A 20,441-nucleotide genomic window follows, 5' to 3' on the forward strand; every position below is an offset into this window, starting at 1 on the left:
GGTTTGCCATCTAAATGTTTATTTTATAGATCTGAATGGGGGCAATGTAGGCCCTGAATTTTTCACTTCTTACTTGTTACTGCTGTTAGGTCTTAACCACTGTCTCCCCAGCCCTCCTCAGCAGAAGCGACTGAAGCCAGGCACCTGTGAACTCTGCCTCCCCTGGCTCAGAAGCCAATGCTGACCAGATCAGTAAGTACAGTAAGAGTCTATCTCCCACGGTGGGTGGGGCACGGAGTCAGTCTTGCTATTGTTATCCTGAGAGGGTTGCTGGCCTAAGCCCTTGTTTGCTGAATGCCAAGGGCTTCACCTGTAGACAGTGGGGTGGAGAGGTTAAAGGCGTGAACTTCAGAGTCAGGCCTGGGCTGGGTTGCTGATCTCTCTAGCTACGAGATCTTGGGCTGCTTCCTAACTTCTCCAAACCTCTTATTCCTTATCTGTAAAACAGGGGCAATAAAGATTTACCCCTTGAGGTTGCTGTGAGGCTCAGGGGAGACGACACCTGGAAAGCACTTGGGATAGAATAAATTCTCCACTAAGCAGTAGCTACCACTGTCTTTAATGCCTCCCCTCCTCCTGCTTCATGCTCCTTGTTCCTAGGTTTTCTGATGCTTCCATCTCAGGTACAGACCCCACTCTGAGACCAGTGACTACCCCTGGATTCTGGCTGTGCTTAGTCTAAGTGATGACAGTTTTCCTAGCTGTGATGGTTAATTTTGTGTCAACTTGTGCGGGCCATGAGATGTCCAGATACCTGGTTCAGCATTCTTTCTGGATGTGTCTGTGTGGGCATCTCCAGGAGGGATTAGCACTGGAACTGTTGAACTGCATAAAGCAGATGGCCCTCCCCAATGTAGCATGCACCATCCATTATGATTCAGCATCGTGAGCCTGAATCATAAGAAGATGGAGGAAGGTTGAAGTCACTCTTTATCTAACTGCTTGGGCTAGGATATTGATCTTTAGCCATGATGCTCCTGTTTCTCAGGTCTTCAGACTTGGACCAAAATCTATACCATCAGTTCTCCTACCCTCAGACCTTCAAACTACACCACTGGCTTTCTTGAGTCCCCATCTTGCAGAGAGCAGATCTTGTGACTTAGCTTCTATAAGAGTGTGAGCCAGTAGCTTATCATAAATCTCTCTCTCTCAATGTGTGTGTGTGTGTGTGTTTGTGTGTGTGTCCATTGGCTCTGTTTGGATGACACCAAATAGTACACTAGCCCTTGTCAAGGAGCTAGACTATGACTCCAGAAATCCCTTGGGTCTGCTTGGGACCCACCCTCAGTCCAGATGGACCAGAGAAAACTACAATGTCATCCCCATCTGACTTCAGGTCTTGCCCTTGCCCAGATTAGGCCCTCAAGGTGCCATTATAGGCAAAACATTGAATTGCAAAGTAAGGTGGAACCTCAATAAACCGTTCTGCACGTGTGTGTCAAAATGATCCCCTGCTTTGTGGGCTCATTTTAGCCTCTTCAGTGAATGGTCTGATGAGTCAGAATTATCCAAACCCCAAGTCCTACTCAGCACTGGTCTCTTATTGCTTGTTTATCTGCCTGCTTCCACTGGACTGGGAACAGCCTGTGACTAGGTCTTTCTTGTGTTCCCAACACAGAGCTAGGTTCTGGCACATACTAAGTGCTCTGTAAATACTGGGTGAATGCTAGGAACAAGGTCCTGTGAGCATCCCCCATTCACTGCTGTTGCAGTGGCCTGCACTTGTTGATCTCCTTTTTTTAAAAAAATGAAGCACTTACTAGGTGCCAGGCACTTAGTTGGACACTTTTTTGTTTTTAGAGACAGGGTGTCGATCTGTCACCCAGGTTGGAATACAGTAGTGCAGTCATAGCTCACTGTAACCTTGAACTCTTGGGCTCAAGGAATCCTTCCCCTTGGGCCTCCTGAGTAGCTGAGACGACATGGACTTAGCACCATGACATGGTATATTTAAAAATTATTTTGTAAATATAGTGCCTTGCTATGTTGCCCAGGCTGGTCTTGAACTCCTGGCCTCAAGTGATGCTCCACCTTAGCTTCTCAAAGCACTGGGATTACAGGTGTGAGTCACCATTTCTGCCCTGGGTACTTCTTATGTACGTTGTTTTGTTTCATTCTCACAATAACCCTGTGAGGAAGGTTCTCTTATCATCATTGGGTCAAGGAGGCCCCTGAGGCTCAGAGGTTGAAGAATTTTAGATCACACAGCTAATCAGAGACAGAATCAGGCATCAGTTCTGATCTTTGCTTAGTTACTCAGCTCCTTTATTTTTGTTTAACTTTTGAAGATCTTAAACCACATCAATCCCAACTATATAGTCACCATGTTGAGGACGGGAGCCAAGTATAATATTTCCTTGAAATTCCCACAGTGCCAGGGTGACTGATAAATAATTGTTGATTGATCCCCATAAAAGGCCTTGCTACCAGACAGCTGACCAGTCTTATGACAAGCTTTTCTCTCTGAGAAACTTCAGATCCACGAGTTGGCTCCAGGGATGAAAGCAAGTATTATGTTTGAGGATAGGATTGGGTATCAAGTCTGTAACCCTGGAACCTCAAGTTCATGGTTAAGGTTCTTAATACTTTTTAACCTTCTGTACCCTGTAGACACAGAGACAGGCAGTCAGCATGGATTAAGGGAGCCTCAATTAATGCCTACCTCTTAATATTTGGTCACTGTACAAAAGTGGGCTGCCAGGTACCGGAGATTAACCAGTCTGGATTATCTGCCTGGGCAGATTAGTTGGCTCAAGGTAGAACAGCAGAGTGCCCCTCAGCCCAGTGGAACCAAGTATAGGAAGTTGGGGCAATGGAATGTTCTGTGCAAGTGGAGGTCTTGAGAGGATTCTGTTCCATGTTGTATTAGCGTCTTAGTCTGCTGAAGCTGCCATAATAGAGTACCACATTTGGGGTGGTTTAAACAACAGAAATTTAATTTCTCACAGTTCTGGGGGCTAGAAGTTCAAGATCAAGGTCTCAGCAGGGTTGGTTTCTTCTGAGGCCCCCTCCCTGGCTTTTAGATGACTGCCTTCTCAATGGGGCCTCGCATGGTCTTTCCCCTATCCCTGTCTCTTGTCCTAATCTCCTCTTATAAGGATACTTGTCATGTTGGATTAGGGATCACCCTAATTACCTCATTTTCACTTCATCACCTCTGTAAAGGTTCTTTCTCCAAATACAGTTATACTCTAAGGTGCTGAGGGTGAGGACTTTGGCATTTGAATTTTGGAGGGACACAATTCAGTCTACAACAGTGAGATTATTGATATATCAAAAAGGGCTTGTAATGGATATACCACTCTAGTGATCACTATGGAATTTGGTATTGTAAAAGGGGCTTGCCTTCCATCATGACTAGTGGGCTTTAAGAAAGGGGCCTGTCCATGCAATTTGACCTGGGAGCCAGCATGACACACTCAAGGTGCCGAAAGAGGCAATGTGATAAGAATAGGGAGCCGAACGCTGGACAGATTGACAGTATAGCAGAGAGTAGCTATAGTATTAGCTGAGTAATTATTGATATATACACATAACACTGTATATAGTAGTTACATTAGTATGTATAGAGGTTATAGTGTATATATGTGTATGTGTATGTATAGTCCATAGTGGCGATAGTAGAATAGCCCCTGGGTCCTTGGCTCCTTCTCCTCTGATCACAACCCTTCGTTAAGCCCCAGATAAGGTTTTGCATCTCTTCTAAGTGTATAGTGTTGTAGCCACCTTGGAGCTTTTCATCCACCCAGCTCACCTCATTTTGCAATAATGACAGCCCCCAGGAAAAGCACAGATTGGATTAGCACACCGTACGGTTATTTCAGCACCCTGGGGATTCACAGCTGTGATTCACAGCTGCGAAAAGCAAAAGCTGGTTCAGCCCCATTCACTTTCTTTAAATCAGCAATGACCTAAGCAAATAAACCCCAGTGCCAGGGAAATTTAGCTGGAGTCAGTGCTCTGAAAACTGAAAGGCCACGAACAAGAATGAAAATTTTACGTTTCTCAACAGCTGAAGCCGAGAGCCAGAATTTATGGATTTGTCCATGTGGCCTTCTAGAGCTCAGATTTCTCAGAGAAATTGCCAAATTGTTTAAATGCTAATGCTATAGCTATTCCAGCCTCCCTAGAGAATTTTATTTTATCACGAGACTAGAGTTTGTAAATCCATTTCTCATCTAACATTTTCAAGTCAAACTTAAATGCAGTGCAATGCATTTTGAGCTCCTGAGAGGAGCTAGGTGCAACGTGGAATTCCTTAAGGATTTCAGGAGTAGCAAAGGAAAGTCACATGTTCCCAGCAGCCCATGAAAGATACTCACAGGGGAAGCCCAATGGAAGTATAAGCATTTGGGAAGGGGAGATTAATTCTGATGTGTGTGTGTGTGTAGGGGGGTTTGGGGGAAGCAGGAAATTCAATGAAGCATCTCTTCCTTCTGGGGAGAATGTGGGAACTAGATCTTCTCAGACTTTCTTTGCTTTGTGTTGCTTTTTGAAATGAGACATTTTGGAGGGTCGGGGAGGAGAGTACACCCCAAGGAAACACTTTGCCTTTGTGCTTGAGAGAAATAATGCAGGCGAGGAGAATGAGACCTTGGGAGGCAAAGCTAACTACAGATGGTAAAACAAAAAGAGCTGGGGAGGAGGTAAGGCAGGGACTCCCTGTGGATGGGCTGGTTTGGGAGGGCTTCTCAGAGAATCAGGACCCACCCTACAGTTAACACAGAGCAGGCACAGGTGAGGTGGCATCAAACAAATGGGTGGAAACATTGGCTAAAACATGTCATTTAAAATAACAGATTGGGCCAGGCGCAGTGGCTGGCTCACACCTGTAATCCCAGCACTTCGGGAGGCCGAGGGGCAGATCAAGAGGTCAGGAGTTTGAGACCAGCCTGACCAACATGGTGAAACCCCATGTCTACTAAAAATGCAAAAATTAGCTGGGTATGGTGGCATGGGCCTGTAATCCCAGCTACTTGGGAGACTGAGGCAGAATTGCTTGAACCCAGGAGGCAGAGGTTGCAGTGAGCCGAGATTGAGCCACTGTACTCCAGCCTGGGTGACAGAGCAATTCTGTCTTGGAAAGAAAATAAAATAAAATAATACATCGACTTGGTGAAAGTGAATAGTATTTTTTTTTCAGATATTGATGATTTTATTTTACCAGCTGGGCAGTTCAGCAACTTTTTTGTGTGTGTTATCAAGCATTTTGCTCATTTTCTAGCCTATTATGATGTTTTTTCCTTCCATCTTTTATTTTAGGCTCGAGAGGTACATGTGCAGGCTTGTTACACGAGCAAATTGTGAATCACTGGGGTTTGATGGGCAAGTGATTTCATCACCCAGGTAGTGAGCATAGCACCTGATGAACAGCTTTTCCATCCTTACCCTCCTCTCGCCTCCACCCTCAAGTAAGCCTTGACTGGTGTCTGCTGTTCCACTCCTGTGTCCATGTGTACTCACACATGGAAGATTTTTAATAGCTTGGGGGTTATTGTTTTTATCATATTTTATTTCCAATTTACTTTCAGCCAATTGTGACTCTTACTTGCTGGTCACTGTTTTCATGAAGTCTTAAAATTTTCTAATCACTCAGATTTTTGTGCCATCTGCAAAATGCTTGATTTCATGTAAAACCAATTTTGTCCAAAAATTGTGATTTTAAATTGTTAATTCATCTCTGCTAATAGGATAACAACTGTCCTAGTTAGCCTGGGACTGAGTGGGTTTCCCAGGACATGGGACTTTCAGTGCTCAAAATGGAGAATTCCGAGCAAATTGAGATGGTGGCCACCCTAGGTGACAATGCCTGCTGTGGCAGAGATGGCCGCTGTTCCCTACACATCATGCTGCATTCTTGCCCAGTTGCCCTTGCACCTAAGTAGGGCTGTGTGGCTGGTTCCTGTCAATGGCTGTGATGTGAGCAGCAAAGCAGAAGCAGGCTCTTCTCTCCCTTCTCCTCCTATTTAACATGGATGTTGACACCCCAAGCAATCTTGGAAACACTATGTATTGAAGATGGAAGAGCCTCTGTGGGATCTAGCATCTGTGGGGTCCATGGGATCGTGGCCCAGGACCTCACCATCTGCCCTGCTGCCACACTGTGGGGCTGCACAAAATCAAGAAACAGCTTCTGTCAGGTTAAACCAGTGAGATGTCAGTAGATGTTCCAGCAGTTGGTGCTATCATTATTAATGTATCTACCCAACCTTTTAAGCCATATTTTTAATTTTTTGATTTTACATTCTTTTTATAATAAAAAGACTGGGAGTTTCAACACAAATGTTGTTGCAAACTTTGCTTTAACCATTCCATGGTATTCTACAGCCACAATTTGATCCAACTTTTGTGTCAGATTTGAAGCTACAAAGACTGACACTCCCCCCATATAGATTCTGGCTCAGTCTGGACTTCGGCAGAGAATTCTCAGAACCAGAGTCGTGGACAGTCAGTGAGGAAAGAATGCCTGGCAGATTTTTCATCTGAGAGGGGTTAGGGCAAAGGAAGCATATAAGATCACTAAAGATAATAGTTTTCCTTCCATGCAACCTGCAAAAATAACATATTTATTAGCCCTTCCCCTAAGCTAAGGAAAACTGTATGTAAACTGCCTCCTGACTTCAAATCTAGAATTTCTCTAGAAAGCTAAGTCAGGCTGGCAGCTCTGTAAATACAGAGGGCATCCACAGTCAATTTGCCAACCAGAATTTCACCTGAATTTTTAAAATCCTGGGGATAAGAATGCTCCCATTGGCCAGGCACAGTGGCTCACACCTGTCATCCCAGCACTTTGGGAGGCTGAGGTGGGAAGACCATTTGCGGTCAGGAGTTCCAGATCAGCCTGGCCAGCGTGGTGAAATCCCCTCTCTACTAAAATTACAAAAATTAGCTGGGCGAGGTAGTGCATGCGTGTAGTCCCAGGTACTTGAGTGGCTGAGGCACAAGAATTGCTTGAACCCAGGAGGCAGAGGTTGCAGTGAGACAGGATCATGCCACCTGCACTCCAGCCTGGGTGACAGCAAGAGCCTATCTCAAAAAGAAAAAAGGAAGAATGCTCCCATTTATGAATTGAATGACACAATGTATTTTAAAATGCCCAGCCATACCTGACAGCGTAGATGCTCCATAAATATTACTTTTTTCTTTGCAAAAAATGATAGCAGTAATTTTTTTCCCCTTTACTCACATGATTCAATGGTTCTAAGGTGGTGTATCAGTTTGAGTCCTCTGAGACGCATATGCTAAGATGAAGTTAGATGTGCAACGTATTCACTGGGGGACATATCTGGGCTTAGGACAATTTTTTGGGAAAACCTGTGTTTGTTTTCCTTGCCCCAAAGGAAAGAAGGAGTAGGAGAAGATGCAGAGAGCCATCAAACTGTAATACTGGTCTGACACCTGGGAGAGAAGAAAGGAAGGAGAAAAGATTGGGTAGGAAGAGCTTGAGAGTTTGCAGCTGTGAGAAAGTCTTGGCCAGGCAATGGGGAATCCCAGAGCAAAGACTGCCCATCAGACGATCCTGGCTCTAAAATCCCACTGTGACCAGTCATTGTCTAGGAGCAGCCCAGGGAAAGCATGGCCTTGTGTGAGCTGCTTTGCATCCCAAAATGTCAGCAGCTAATAACCAGCTGTATTTCCTGAAACAAGTTCTCTCTAAAAGGGAGAGTTGAACCATGCATTCCCATAGTTGCCATAGAATATATGGGGAACTTTTTTTTCTCCAAATGCACAGAAGAACAACAACCTCTACTATTACTTTTTACTTTTTCTTTTTTTTGAGACAGAGTCCCACTCTGTCTCCCAGGCTGGAGTGCAGTGGTGCTATCTTGGCTCACTGCAGTTTCTGCCTCCTGGGTTCAAACAATTCTCCTGTCTTAGCCTCCCAAGTAGCTGGGACTACAGGTGCACGCCACCATCCCTGGCTAATTTTTGTATTTTTAGTAGAGACGGGGTTTCATCATATTGGTCAGGCTGGTCTCAAACTCCTGACTGGGTGATCCACCCACCTGGGCCTCCCAAAGAGCTGGGATTACAGGTGTGAGCCACCAAGCCCGGCCAAACTCTACTATTATTGTCTGTTGAGGTTTTCATATAGATTTCAGCTAACAGCTAAAAACCGAACTTTCAATAACTAAACAAAACAAGCTGGTGAAAAGCTCTGCTAGGACAGATTGGGTTTTGCAACATAGCCAGCAGGTGGAAAAGCCTCCCATGTAATGAAACCCGAAGCAGCACGGCAGCCGTGCAGCCGAGAATTCAGGAGCTGTTTGGCATATGCTGGGTTAATTTCAAACCCTTCAAATGAGACTGCAAAGTGTGCCACTCAGCAGAGGTTCTATTACTGAGTGAATGAAGCCTTATAATTAATTCTCCACTTTTAAGATGTAAAATGAGAAGTTCACTGAGGCCTCGAGCATGTTGGGAGAATGACAGCACTTGAGGATTAGCAGACTGAGGCTTAGGACGATTTTTGGGGAAAACCTATTTTTATTTTCCGTGCCCCAAAGAGACAAAGGTTTAAAGGGGAGTTAATGGGGGATTTAGAGACAGGGCTTTATTTCCAGAGTTTTCATTGGCTCAGGTTACTGGGCTGATCTGGATGTCAGTGTCTTTGGTACCAAAAAAACCCTGTGTAATATAAAAATCACCTTGCTCTGCTAGTTCTCATTTTCATGTGGGAAATTGATAAGTTCAAATTTTAAATTGATAGCGAATACCTGGTATGGGCCCAAGTTTTGTGGAGCTTGAAGTTTAAATAATTTGAGGTGTACTTTAAAGAAAGAAGAATAGAAAATATTGAAACAAATTAGGTAGGAAAATAAATACTTAGAATGAGAAAAGAAATCATAACAAATTACAGATTGGAAATATTGGACAAGCAGCATAATATGCAAAATCCAGAAAAAAACTGCTATTTGAATAAGTTAAGTACCTGACACACTTCCCTAATACTTATAGCTTCCATTTTTTGGATGCATACTTGTTATCCGTTTTAAATTTTTTTCTTTTCTTTCCTTTCCTTTTTTTTTGTTTTTTTTTGAGATGGAGTCTTGCTCTGTTGCCCAGACTAGAGTGCAATGGTGCCATCTCGGCTTACTGCAACCTCTGGTTCCTGGATTTAAAGGATTCTCCTGCCTCAGCCTCCTGAGTAGCTGGAACTACAGGTGTGCAACATCACACCTGGCTAATTATTTTTGTAGTTTTAGTAGAGATGGGGTTTTGCTATGTTGTCCAGGCTGATCTGAAACTCCTGACTTCATGTGATCCACCTGCCTCAGCCTCCCAAAGTGCTGGGATTACAGGTGTAAGCCACCACACCCAGCTGTTACCCATTTTTTTAGACTGAGTTTTGCTCTTTAGATGGAGGTTTGCTCACCGCAACCTCCGCCTCCTGGGTTCAAGCTATTCTCCTACCTCAGCCTCCCAAATAGTTGGGATTACAGACATGTGCCACCACGCCTGGCTAATTTTGTATTTTTAATAGAAACAGGGTTTCTTCATGTTGGTCAGGCTTGTCTCAAACTCCTGACCTCAGGTGATCTGCCCACCTCGGCCTCCCAAAGTGCTGGAATTACAGGCGTGAGTCACCATGTATTTTTTTATAGCAATAATTTTATAATATCCTTTTCTGAAGAGAGATTAAAAAGATAATTCAGACTTGTCTAGCATGGTTGACCAAAAAAATTTTAATTGACAGTCAGGATGTATAAAATATGTGATTTCATTTACTGAAGTACAAACTATTTGTATTATTAGCTATATGTTTGTGTGTTACAAAGGAATGCTAAGACATTATCTTCCATGTAATTCCCATAGGAAAAAAAATGCATGATATGTTTATATTTGTATATATTTTATTACTGAGTATATTCCTAATGAGAGAACTTCTAGTTTGACTCAGCATCTGTGGAGAATTATCTAAAATAAAATCGGATCAAGTTAGGAAAAATTTTAGTTTATTGTCATACAAAAAGTATAGATATTGATCTGGGAGACTTCAAACCAAGTTGTAAGAAGCTTGCCTTGGCCAGGTGTGGTGGCTCACGCCTGTAATCCCAGCACTTTGGGAGACTGAGGTGGGTGGATCACCTGAGGTCAAGAGTTTGGGACCAGCCTGGCTGATATGGTAAAAACCGACTTTACTAAAAATACAAAAATTAGCCGGGTGTGGTGGCACATGCCTGTAATCTCAGCTACTTGGGAGGCTGAGCCAGGAGGATCTCTTGAACCCAAGAGGTGGAAGTTGCAGTGAGCAGAGATCGTACCACTGCATTCCAGCCTGGGAGACAGAACAAGACTTCATCCCAAAACAAAAACAAACAAAAAAGCTTGCTTACAACAGTTACAATACAGTTTGTACAGCATAGGGAGGATGTATTTTGACCTTTTTTTGTGATTTGTTGTTATATATTACCTTTATTTAGGGCAAACAGAGCTGTTTAAACTGATTTGTCTGTAGCTGATTAATTTTGCTGAAATATACTGACAAGGGTGTAAAACTTACATTTTGTGTTTATGATTAGAATTAGAGTTTCAAGGAAATTGGAATGACTTATGTTTTGGTTGTGTGGTTATGGGCCACTTGGGGTATAGCTCAACTGTGGGCTTTTATTTCTCTTTAACAGAACTGAATTCTCTGCTCACAGTTTCATGTGTGTCAGGATTGGAAGGATGTTCCCTAGACAAGCTTCTGGTCTTAGACATTTCGAACCTTGCTTCTCTTCCACCATCCGCGTGTTTGCAAGGCCAGTGCCAGAGCGCACTCCCTGATGCCAGCATGACTCCCCTGCCCTGCATCTTCACAGTGGCCTGACAGGGGCTCTCCTGGAGGCCATTCTTAGCACTGTGACCCCAACCACGATTTAACTATGCATAGAAAAGATGGCAAAAGGACGCAGAAGTGTATCTACTAGACCCAAAAAAATTAAGAGAATCCTCAGCTTAATTCCCCTTTAGTAGGATCCCTAAAAGGCTTGCAGACTCTGCATTCCAACAAGCGGAAGTGAATGAAGGGGGAATTAAAAGAGGTATCAGTGTTAACAACTCATGGTTAGAATACCTCACTTCTGCAAATTTACCGAAGTATCCAACCACAAGAAAAATTTTGTTCATGTGAGAGATCTTTCTCAGTAAATCCACCTCTAGTGAAGATCCAAGGGAAATTGCTCCACATAAGGGGGAGATGCCTGTTTTGAAATGAAACTAAGGTCTGTGACACTGACAGGCAGGCTGTTTCCTCTTCATACAAAATATTCTTGAAAACTGGCTAGAAGGTTGACTGTGAGAAAATGAAACAGTAGACTTGGGAGATCTATGGGCAGAGGAGATGCTCTGATTTGAGACAGTTCAAAAACAGTAAAATTCCAAATAGTTATTCTCTTTTAGGTACAATTTCTAATTTGTTTTTAGAAAGGGTGTTCATAAGATTGTAGAATTTGAAAGGCACAAAAGAAGATACATTGAAAAGACTGTGTCACATGTCGGTCCCCAACACCTAGTTCTAGTACCCCAAGGCAACCACGAGTACTGGTTTCTTGTGTTTCAGTTCTGTTCATGCAAACAACTATGGGTATACATGATCATATTCATATTTATATTTAAATTTTTTACTATATGTCCATGTGTATTATGGTCTTTTTTCCCTTAAAACTTGCAAGAAATGATTTCTCTTCATAAAAATCTTTCTTATTCTTTTTTGCAACTGCATAATAATCCACTGTCAGAATTTATAGCTAGTGCCCTATTAATGGATATTTGGTTCATATGTGATTTTTCTTAGCATAAATAATGCTTAAATGCATGCATTATTTCTCCTATGAACAAGGATGCCTGTAGCATAAATTCCTTGAATTGGAATTGATACATAAAGACTACTTGTGACTTTTACTAGATATTGCTAAGCTGGCACCCACAGAGGTTGTACTAGTACATCGTGACCTGCAGTGTGTGACAGTGCTTCTTTCCTTACATCCTCACCAACAAAGTCTGTCTTAGAACTTTTGATCTCACTGCAACCTCCGCCTCCTGGGTTCAACAGATTCTCCTGCCTCAGCCTCCCAAGTAGCTGGGATTACAGGTGCCCACCATCATGCCTGGCTAATTTTTTGTATTTCTAGTAGAAACGGGGTTTCACCATGTTGGCCAGGCTGGTCTCAAGTTCCTGACCTCAGGTGATCCACCTCCCTCTACCTTCCAAAGTGTTGGGATTACAAGCGTGAGCCATACAACATGAGTGAAACTCCGTCTAAACAAAACAAAACAAAACTTTTCATCTTTTCCTGTCTGAATGATAAAAAATGGCATCCAAGTGTGGTTTTTCATGTGCACTGTTTTCATTATAAATGCATCTCTCTGACTCTGCTTTCATTGCCATATCTCTCACTCTCTTCTTCTCCTTCTGCCACTTTTAAGGATACTTCTGATTGCGTTGGGCTCTTGCCAATTTTAAAGTCAGCTGAGTAGCAACATTCATTTCATCTGCAATTGGGCACCTTTTCATGTTTCATTGTTTTGCTTATCTGTGGGCTATTTTTCTTTTGCTCTATTGTTTTTGTTATTGAGTTGTAGGAGTTCTTTACATATTAGAAAAATTAGCCCTTTGTTTGAGATATAAATTACATGTGCCCCCCCATTACCCCTCTCCCAGAGTTGTCATGTGGATTTGACTTTGCTTGTGATGATTCTTGTCTTGAAAATATTAAAATCTTAAATTTTATATAAGAGGATTTATCTGATTTTTCTTCTTGGTTTTGAGTTTTTGTGTCATACTTGGGCCTTCCTTGCTCTGGGTTAAAAAGAATTCTGTGATTCTTCTGCTTTTATGGTTTCATTTTATATTTTACATTTAAATATTTGTGCCACTTGTAGTTTATTTCAGTGTAAGATGTGATGTGTGGCTCTAATTTTTTTCAGATGATCACTCAGTTAATCCAACATTATCTTTTCTAAATTGATTTAAAATTCTATCTTTATTATTATTATATAATTTCCTTCATGTATCTGGTTTTATTTCAGTTCAGTGTCTCTGGACTGTTGTTTATGTATTAGAATCATACTGTTCAGTAGCTTTATGTTTAAATACCTGGTAGGAACAGTTCCACTTCATTATTTTCCTGGCTATTCTTATTTTTTTTCCATAGGAACTTTAGAATCAACTTGTTCACTTAAAAAGTTTCAATTGGAATTTACTTGGAACCACGTCAAATGTGTTGGCCAACTTAAGGACAAAAGGAAATCCTTATGGTGTAGAGGCTTCCTATCTAAGAACACAGTAGGCTTTTCAATTTCTCCAATACCTTTATCCTGTCCTGAATTTTCCTGTTGTTAACAAGGCTTCAATGTAGGTGTAATTTCTCATATGTGCACATATGCCTATAGGATAAATTCTTTGAATTGTTAGTGATTTAAGTGGTAATTTAAACATACCTTATAAATTTTTGGTTAGCTTCCTAGGGATTTTTTTAAATTATTGCCATTGTAAATAGGGTTATTTCTTCTATTTTTCTAATTATTGGTTGATTTCTATACATTAAAATTGTAGTCAACTCTTTTACTAAATTCTTTTTGTTTATAATAGCTTTTCACTTGACTTTCTTAGTTTTTGCATGTGAACAATCTTATAAGTCAAAGAATTATAATTTTATCTTCTGTTCAATTTTTATTCCTTCAGTTTCCTTCTGCTGGTTGCTTGATTGGCTAGTACCCTAGAATGAGGTTAAGTAATTGAAGGGGGCAGTGGTAGACAGTCTGGACATTTTGTTTCTGACCTACATGAGGATGTTCCTAGTATTTCCTCATTAAGCTGGCTTAGGGCTGAGCAGAGAGAGCAAGTTATTACATTATCTTAAAGAAGTATGCATCTCTTTCCTTAAGAGTTTGTATCAATAATAAACATTGATGAAATATACATCCTGGCTGTGTATCCATTTAGGTGTTTAAGACAACTGATTTGAAGTGAATCTTCATTTGCCAGTTTGGGCATGTCAGATCTTCCAAGCACATGAAACTCACGATGCCTGTGCTTCCTGTTGCCACAGATCCATGAGAATGCTTTGAAGTATTACTCTCTGCTCCCTGCTTGCCTCTCCACCCAGTGGGTGAGACACACACATGTTACTCAGGGAGAGGGACGTTATCCCAGGAGAGCAGAGGAAAAAATGGCTGACTGATGGCCAAGGAAAAGCCCCCAGCATCAATACTGGTAAAGATCATTTGGAATATCATTCTGTAGAAATGATCTTCCATAGAAAACCTTTTAATTCTTACTTTCCAGTATTTTTTTAAAATGGAGAATGCAGTAACATGTCAAAGAATTGCACAATCACTAATGAGCTAAGGTGACACTCCGGCTGAAACAAAGGGTGGTGGCTTGGAACTGCTAGTATGAGCAGTCCCACTATCATGTAATTGCTCAGTCTGGAAGTGTCTTTGGCTTTCTTATTGTCCTCCTGTTACAGGAAAGGGGTCCTGATCCAGATGCCTAGAGAAGGTTCTTATATCTCACACAAGAAAGAATTCAGGGCGAGTCCATAGATTGAAGTGAAAGCAAGTTTTTTAAGAAAGTAAAGGAATAAAGAATGGCTACTCCAGGGATTGAGAAACCCTGAGGGCTGCTGGTTCCCCATTTTTATGTGTCTTTCTTGGTGATATGCTAAGGGGTGATAAACAAGGGGTGGATTATTCATGCCTCCCCTTTTTAGACCATATAGGATAACTTCCTGTTGTTGCCATGGCATTTGTAAACCGTCATGGCGCTGATGGGAGTATAGTAATAAGGAGGACCAGAGGTTGCTCTTGTGACCATTTGGTCTTGGTGGGTTTTACCTGGCTTCTTTACTGCAACCTGTTTTATCAGCAAAGTCTTTATGACCTGTATTTTTGTGCTGACCTCCTATTTCATTCTGTGACTTAGAATGCTTTGACAATCTGGGAGAGCAGCCCAGTAGGTTTCAGTCTCATTTTATCCAGCTCCTATTCAAGATGGTGTTGCTCTGGATCACATGCCTCTGACACTCCCTGACCTAACACCAGAAAAGCAGGCCCAGGGAAGGACATGGGGAAGGGGGCCACATCCTTCCATGCCCTCCACACAGTGCTTTTCTGGTGTTTTCAGCTGGCAGGAGCTCATTGTGCCCATCTCTTCCTTCCCAACTCTGTGTTGAGTGACATCACCTCTGGAAACCCACCAAATCGGGAAGATTTAACCACAAGAATCAGCAAAATATATCAATTGGTGCTTTTCCCACTTGCCACCCCTAGGTTGAGCTGGGTGGTGGGGAAGGATGGGAGTCAAATAGGATTGAGATTTAAAAATGAACAAGACTAAGAGTTGGTAATCTCCCCCTCTCTCTCTCTCTTTTTTGAGATAAGGTATCACTGTGTTGCCCAGGCTAGAGTATAGTTGTACAATCACAGCTCCCTGCAGCCTCAACCTCCTGACCTCAAGTGATCCTCTTGCCTCCGCCTCCCAAGTAGCTGAGACTACAGCAACATGCCACCACACCCAAATAATTCTTTGTATTTTTAGTATTTGTGTGTGTGTGTGTGTGTAGACATGGGGTCTTGCTATGTTGCCCAGGCTGGTCTTGAACTCTTGGGCTCAAGTGGTCCTCCCACCTTGGTTTCCTAAACTTTTGAGATTATAAGAATGAGCCACTGTGCCCAGCCAGTTATTTACTATCTAAATAACAGAAAATGATTAAAAAGCTATTAAATGGGGCTAAAGTTTTCTTAAGAAAGCCTGCTACCCAGCAGAAAAGTTGAATTTGTCAGAGCATAATGATATACTGCAAAAATAATCTGTTTCATGTGTATCTTTCCTAAATCGAACCTCCTCAATCAAACTGCATACCTCAACAAGACTAAAGATGTTGAAAAGGGCCCTTTTTAATCAAGAGCCGCTGCTGCTGAACACACTATGAAGTATTGGGGGACCCAAAGAATTGTTTTCCAACATGATCCAGTTGGCCTTGAGCCCTTTCTCACCTTTGGATTTGAGCCACTGTAACCTCTTGACCACAGAGAGCACTGATGGGTTAAAGGCCTTGTCTGTCTCCTGCCTCCCCCCAGCTCCCACGGGGTCCTCACAACGGCCTGGCAGGATGGGCAGGTTAACACATGGTGGCCGACAGCTCTTACTCTGGAGGTGTAGGGGACCAGAGGGCTTCCGTTTTAGCAGAGCTGGTTCTGACTTCGGAAGCAGATTCTGTGGGAGTGGCAGGAGTCCCCTCCCTCTGGTGCTTAGGCTGTTTCTAAGGATGAGCAGATGTGCAGAGAATTAGTTCTTTTGCAGAACAAAATCCTTCAAGGAGACTAATTGTTTTTATAATAGGACTTTCACAGGAAGGAAAAAAAAAAACCTCTCTCATAAAACCAAATGGATTCTTTGCTCGGAATGCACATCTTCTGCCCAGCAGGTACTGAAATGCAGATGGTGCTTTTACATTTTCAACTGCGGATTTGATGAGAAAGGAAGGGGTCTAGCTGTCAAACACTGGCAAGGCATTTTCTGTTTTCTTTTAGATTCACTTGGGGAAGTGGGGATGTCTATTTTAAATGAAAGGCAAAAGATTTCAGATTCAGATGGAATTCAAATCAAGAATTTAAAAAAGGGGGTACCTCCACACTCATTCCTAGGCTGACAATATTTTAAGAACCAAGCCTGTTGCCCACAGGTGACAATTTGAAGTGATTTTAGGAACATCAAGATGTTTTCCACACCAGTTAGGACTAAGCTTAGATAAAACAAAAACCAAACCACAGTAGCATAATGCAAAAGGATCTGATTTTGAATGTGACAAAGTCTGGTGCAGACAGTTCAAGGGCTGGTGGAGTGCTCAAGGAAGCCACTGTGGATCAGCTCCTCTCTGGCTTCCAGCTTCTTTTTCCTTAGTGTGTGGTGCTTCTGCCTGGGGTGGCAGGATGGCTTCTCCTCCTCCGGGCATTGTCCCGAATTGCAGGCAGGAAAAAGGGCAATAGGCAAAGTGCCCAAATGATGAGCCACGATTCATCAATCACATTCCTTGGTAAACACCAAACTTTTGTCCACCCAGACATCAGCCACAGATATTTATAGCAGCTTAATTCATAATTGCTGATATGTTTTGGCTGTGCCGCCACCCAAATCTCACCTTGAATTGTAATAATCCCCACATGTCAAAGGTGGGGCCAGGTGGAGATAATTGAATCATGAGGGCAGTTCCCCCTGTTCTGTTCTCGTGGTAGTGAATAACTCTCACGAGATTGAATGGTTTTGTAAAGGGCAGGTCTCCTGCACAAGCTCTCTTGTCTGCTGCTGTGTAAGATGTGACTGTTCCTCCTTTGCTTTCTCAGCCATAATTGTGAAGCCTCCCCAGCAAGGTGAAACTGTAAGTCCATTAAACCTCTTTCCTTGACAAATTACCCAGTCTTGGCTATGTCTTTATTAGCAGTGTGAGGACAGACTGATACAATCGCCAAAACTTGGAAGCAACCTAGATGTCTGCCAGTAAGTGAATGGATAAACTGTGGTATAACCAGATTGTGGAATATTATTTAGTGCTAAAAAGGAATGAGATGTTAAGTCATGAAAAGGTGAAGGAAACTTGCTATGTGGAAGAAACCAATGTGAAAAGCCTATGATTCCAGTTATACAATGACAATCTGGAAAAGGAAAAAAATGTGGAGTCAGTAGAAACATCAGTGGTTACCAGGAGTTGGGGGAGACAGCAAAGGATAAATAGGCAGAACACAGAGGATTTTTCAGGCAGTGATATGATTGGATGTTTTTCCCCTCTAAATCTCATGTTGAAATGTGTGATTCCCAGTGTTAGAGGTGAGGCCTGATGGGAGTTGATTGGATCATGGGGGCGCGGCCCTCATGAATGGTTTAGTAGGACCCCCTTGGTGATAAGTGAGTTTTTGCTCAGTTTACCAAGATCTAGTTGTTTAAAGGAGCCTGGGACCTCCCCCTTCTCTCCCTCTTGCTCCTTCTCGCTGTGTCACTCACTTGCTCCCTTTCACTGTCCATCATAAGTGGAAGTTTCCTGAGGCCCTCACCAGAAACAGAGGCCAGCTCCCTGCTTCCTGTACAGCCTGCGGGAACTATGAGCCAAAGTAAAGCTCTTTATAAATTACCCAGCTTCAGGTATTCCTTTATAGCAGGGAAAGCAGATGAACATAGGCAGTGAAACTCTCCCGTAAGATACTACAGTGGTGGGTATGTGTCGTCATACATTTGTCCAAGCCCGTTGAAAATGCAACACTGTTCATACCCTAATGTAAACACTGTGGAATCTGGGTGATAATGACATGTCTGTAGGTTCATTGATTGTGATAGATGTTCCACTGCAGTAGGGCTGCTGATGGTGAGAGCTTGTGTGTGTGTGGGCACAGGGAATATAATGGAAGTCTCTCTACTTTCTGCTAAATTTTGCTGGGAATCTAAAACTGCTCTAATAAAGTCTATTAAGGAAAGTGATGGGCCAGTTGAGTGTGCCCCTTTTCATCAACAAAATAATAGCTTCCATAGAAATTCTTCCCAGTAGACTTTTGCTTATACCCCAAAAGCCCAAAGTGGGTCACCCGACCACCTGGGCTGCAAGGGAGTGGCTATTTTTAAACAGTACATTGCCGTTCCCCTCCAACCAAAATTGGAATACTGTCAATAGTGAAGCAAGGAAGACTGGGTGTTGGGCGGGCAGTGTGAAGTGTTTGCCACAGCTTCTCCTCCCACCAACTAGCAAATATTTGTTCCACTAGCTGTCTGATACCCACAAATGGGCCAATTAGTATTAACTTATCCCTTTTACTTAAAGCATAGTTTTCTATTAAACTGCAGTGTCTCTGGGAAGGTAGCTTATAAGCGTTGTCAGTCATTTTTTTTTTTTTGAGATGGAGTGTCACTCTATTGTTCCAGCTGGAGTGCATTGGCATGATCTTGGCTCACTGCAACCTCAACCTCCCAGGTTCAAGCAATTCTTGTGCTTCAGCCTCCTGCGTAGCTGGGTTTACAAATGTGTGCCTCCACACCTAAGTTTTACATTTTTAGTCGAGATGGGGTTTCACCATGTTGGCCAGGCTGGCCTCAAACTCCTGACCTCAGGTGATCTGCCCACCTCAGCCTCCCAAAGTGCTGGGATTACAGGCGTGAGCCACCGAGGCATTGTTGGTCATTTTTATACCTCAGGATGAGTGAACGTTTCGTATTTTCAGAGATCAGTTTTTCTCCGGGTCCAATTGCCTGGAAGCCCCCCACCTGGGTGTCCGGGACCCTGGAGCCTCTCTGTGGCTATAGGAGGTGCTGCTTCATGGTCAGGGTATATGAAGCCAAGTCCAATGTCACTCTTCCCTAGGCAGGCACGGGAGCCAGCTCACAACGTGCCTCTGTGGAGGACATTTGTTATGAAAGTGGCTACCTGGATCCTTAACCTTTTCCCACAGTATCTGTCCTGCTTCCCGATGGAAGAAGGCAGAACTCGTTTCCTCAGGCTTCCCTGGGAGTTTGGAACACAGGCTTTGACAAAGGCATCCACAAAGAAGTGTTCCTATACAGAGCAAGGGGAGGAAGGACCATGGCACCTTCCGGACTCCACTTTCTGGACTGCAAGGTTGTCTCTCAGCAACAGCAACAGAGGCTCGGAGTCTGCGCCTGGGTCCTGGCTGCATAGCCTCCAAACTGACTCTTTGGCTCTTCCAGGGATTCAAATGCTAATCACTTTAAAAAAACAACAAAAAAAAAACAAATCCTTGCTGCTTAAACAGCTAGAGGGGTCCTGTTTATAATTCATAAGTCTGCCTGGCACAGTCTTACAACCTGTCCTCCTTATGCCACTGTCCAAAACACAGGCCCCTTTGGGCTCCTGTCATCTCCCACATGCTGGTGGTCACAACTCTCTGTGTGTTCTCTCCCCATCCCCCAGTCTCACCCTCCCCTTGTTGATCCCTGAAGAAACACCGCTCCATGGTAAGTACGTTCCTGCACACTAGGGCCCTCTAGCATATAGCTGGAGTGGAACCCTAGACCCTGCCCTGGCGGTGTGATCCTTCTTCCTGACCCCACACTCCCTGAGCCAGGCTAGGGGAGGGCCAACATCTCCGTCCATGTCTCCTCTGCTTTGTAGATGGGGTCTGTGCCTTTCAGGAACAAAGCAACGGGTCCTATGTCTTCATCCGTCACTTCTGATGCCCCAGCTCACTGAGGTGGCACATGGCTCTGAACTACAGTTTTATCTCTTTGACTGCTCACTTGGGCCTCATAAGGGCTTCCTTGGGTGGGTGATCATTTTACACAGTCAGATTCCATTCCTCCAATGACTGGGTCTCAGACCATATTTTCTCCTACGTGGAATCCTTGAGTCTAGTACCATGTTCTGTGCATGGTAGGCCCTCAAGATACACTTGATCTTACTATTTTTAGTGGATCAAAATTTGTTTAACCTCTTCTTTTTCTTTCGTGGCTTCTG

At 43.1% G+C, this 20,441-nt stretch overlaps 1 long non-coding RNA gene across 2 annotated transcripts in view; it reads left to right on the forward strand.

Moving 5' to 3' along the window:
* LOC118153124 (uncharacterized) overlaps positions 1-12,717 on the forward strand; it is a 40,828-nt gene extending 28,111 nt beyond the window's left edge. For both annotated transcript variants that reach the window (XR_013529796.1, XR_013529768.1), the window contains exon 3: positions 90-12,717. This is a non-coding gene — a long non-coding RNA (uncharacterized LOC118153124). The remainder of the gene's footprint in view (positions 1-89) is intronic.
* Positions 12,718-20,441: the final 7,724 nt, after the last annotated feature.

Source organism: Callithrix jacchus, chromosome 1, assembly GCF_049354715.1.
Source record: "Callithrix jacchus isolate 240 chromosome 1, calJac240_pri, whole genome shotgun sequence".
Taxonomy (NCBI): domain Eukaryota; kingdom Metazoa; phylum Chordata; class Mammalia; order Primates; family Cebidae; genus Callithrix; species Callithrix jacchus.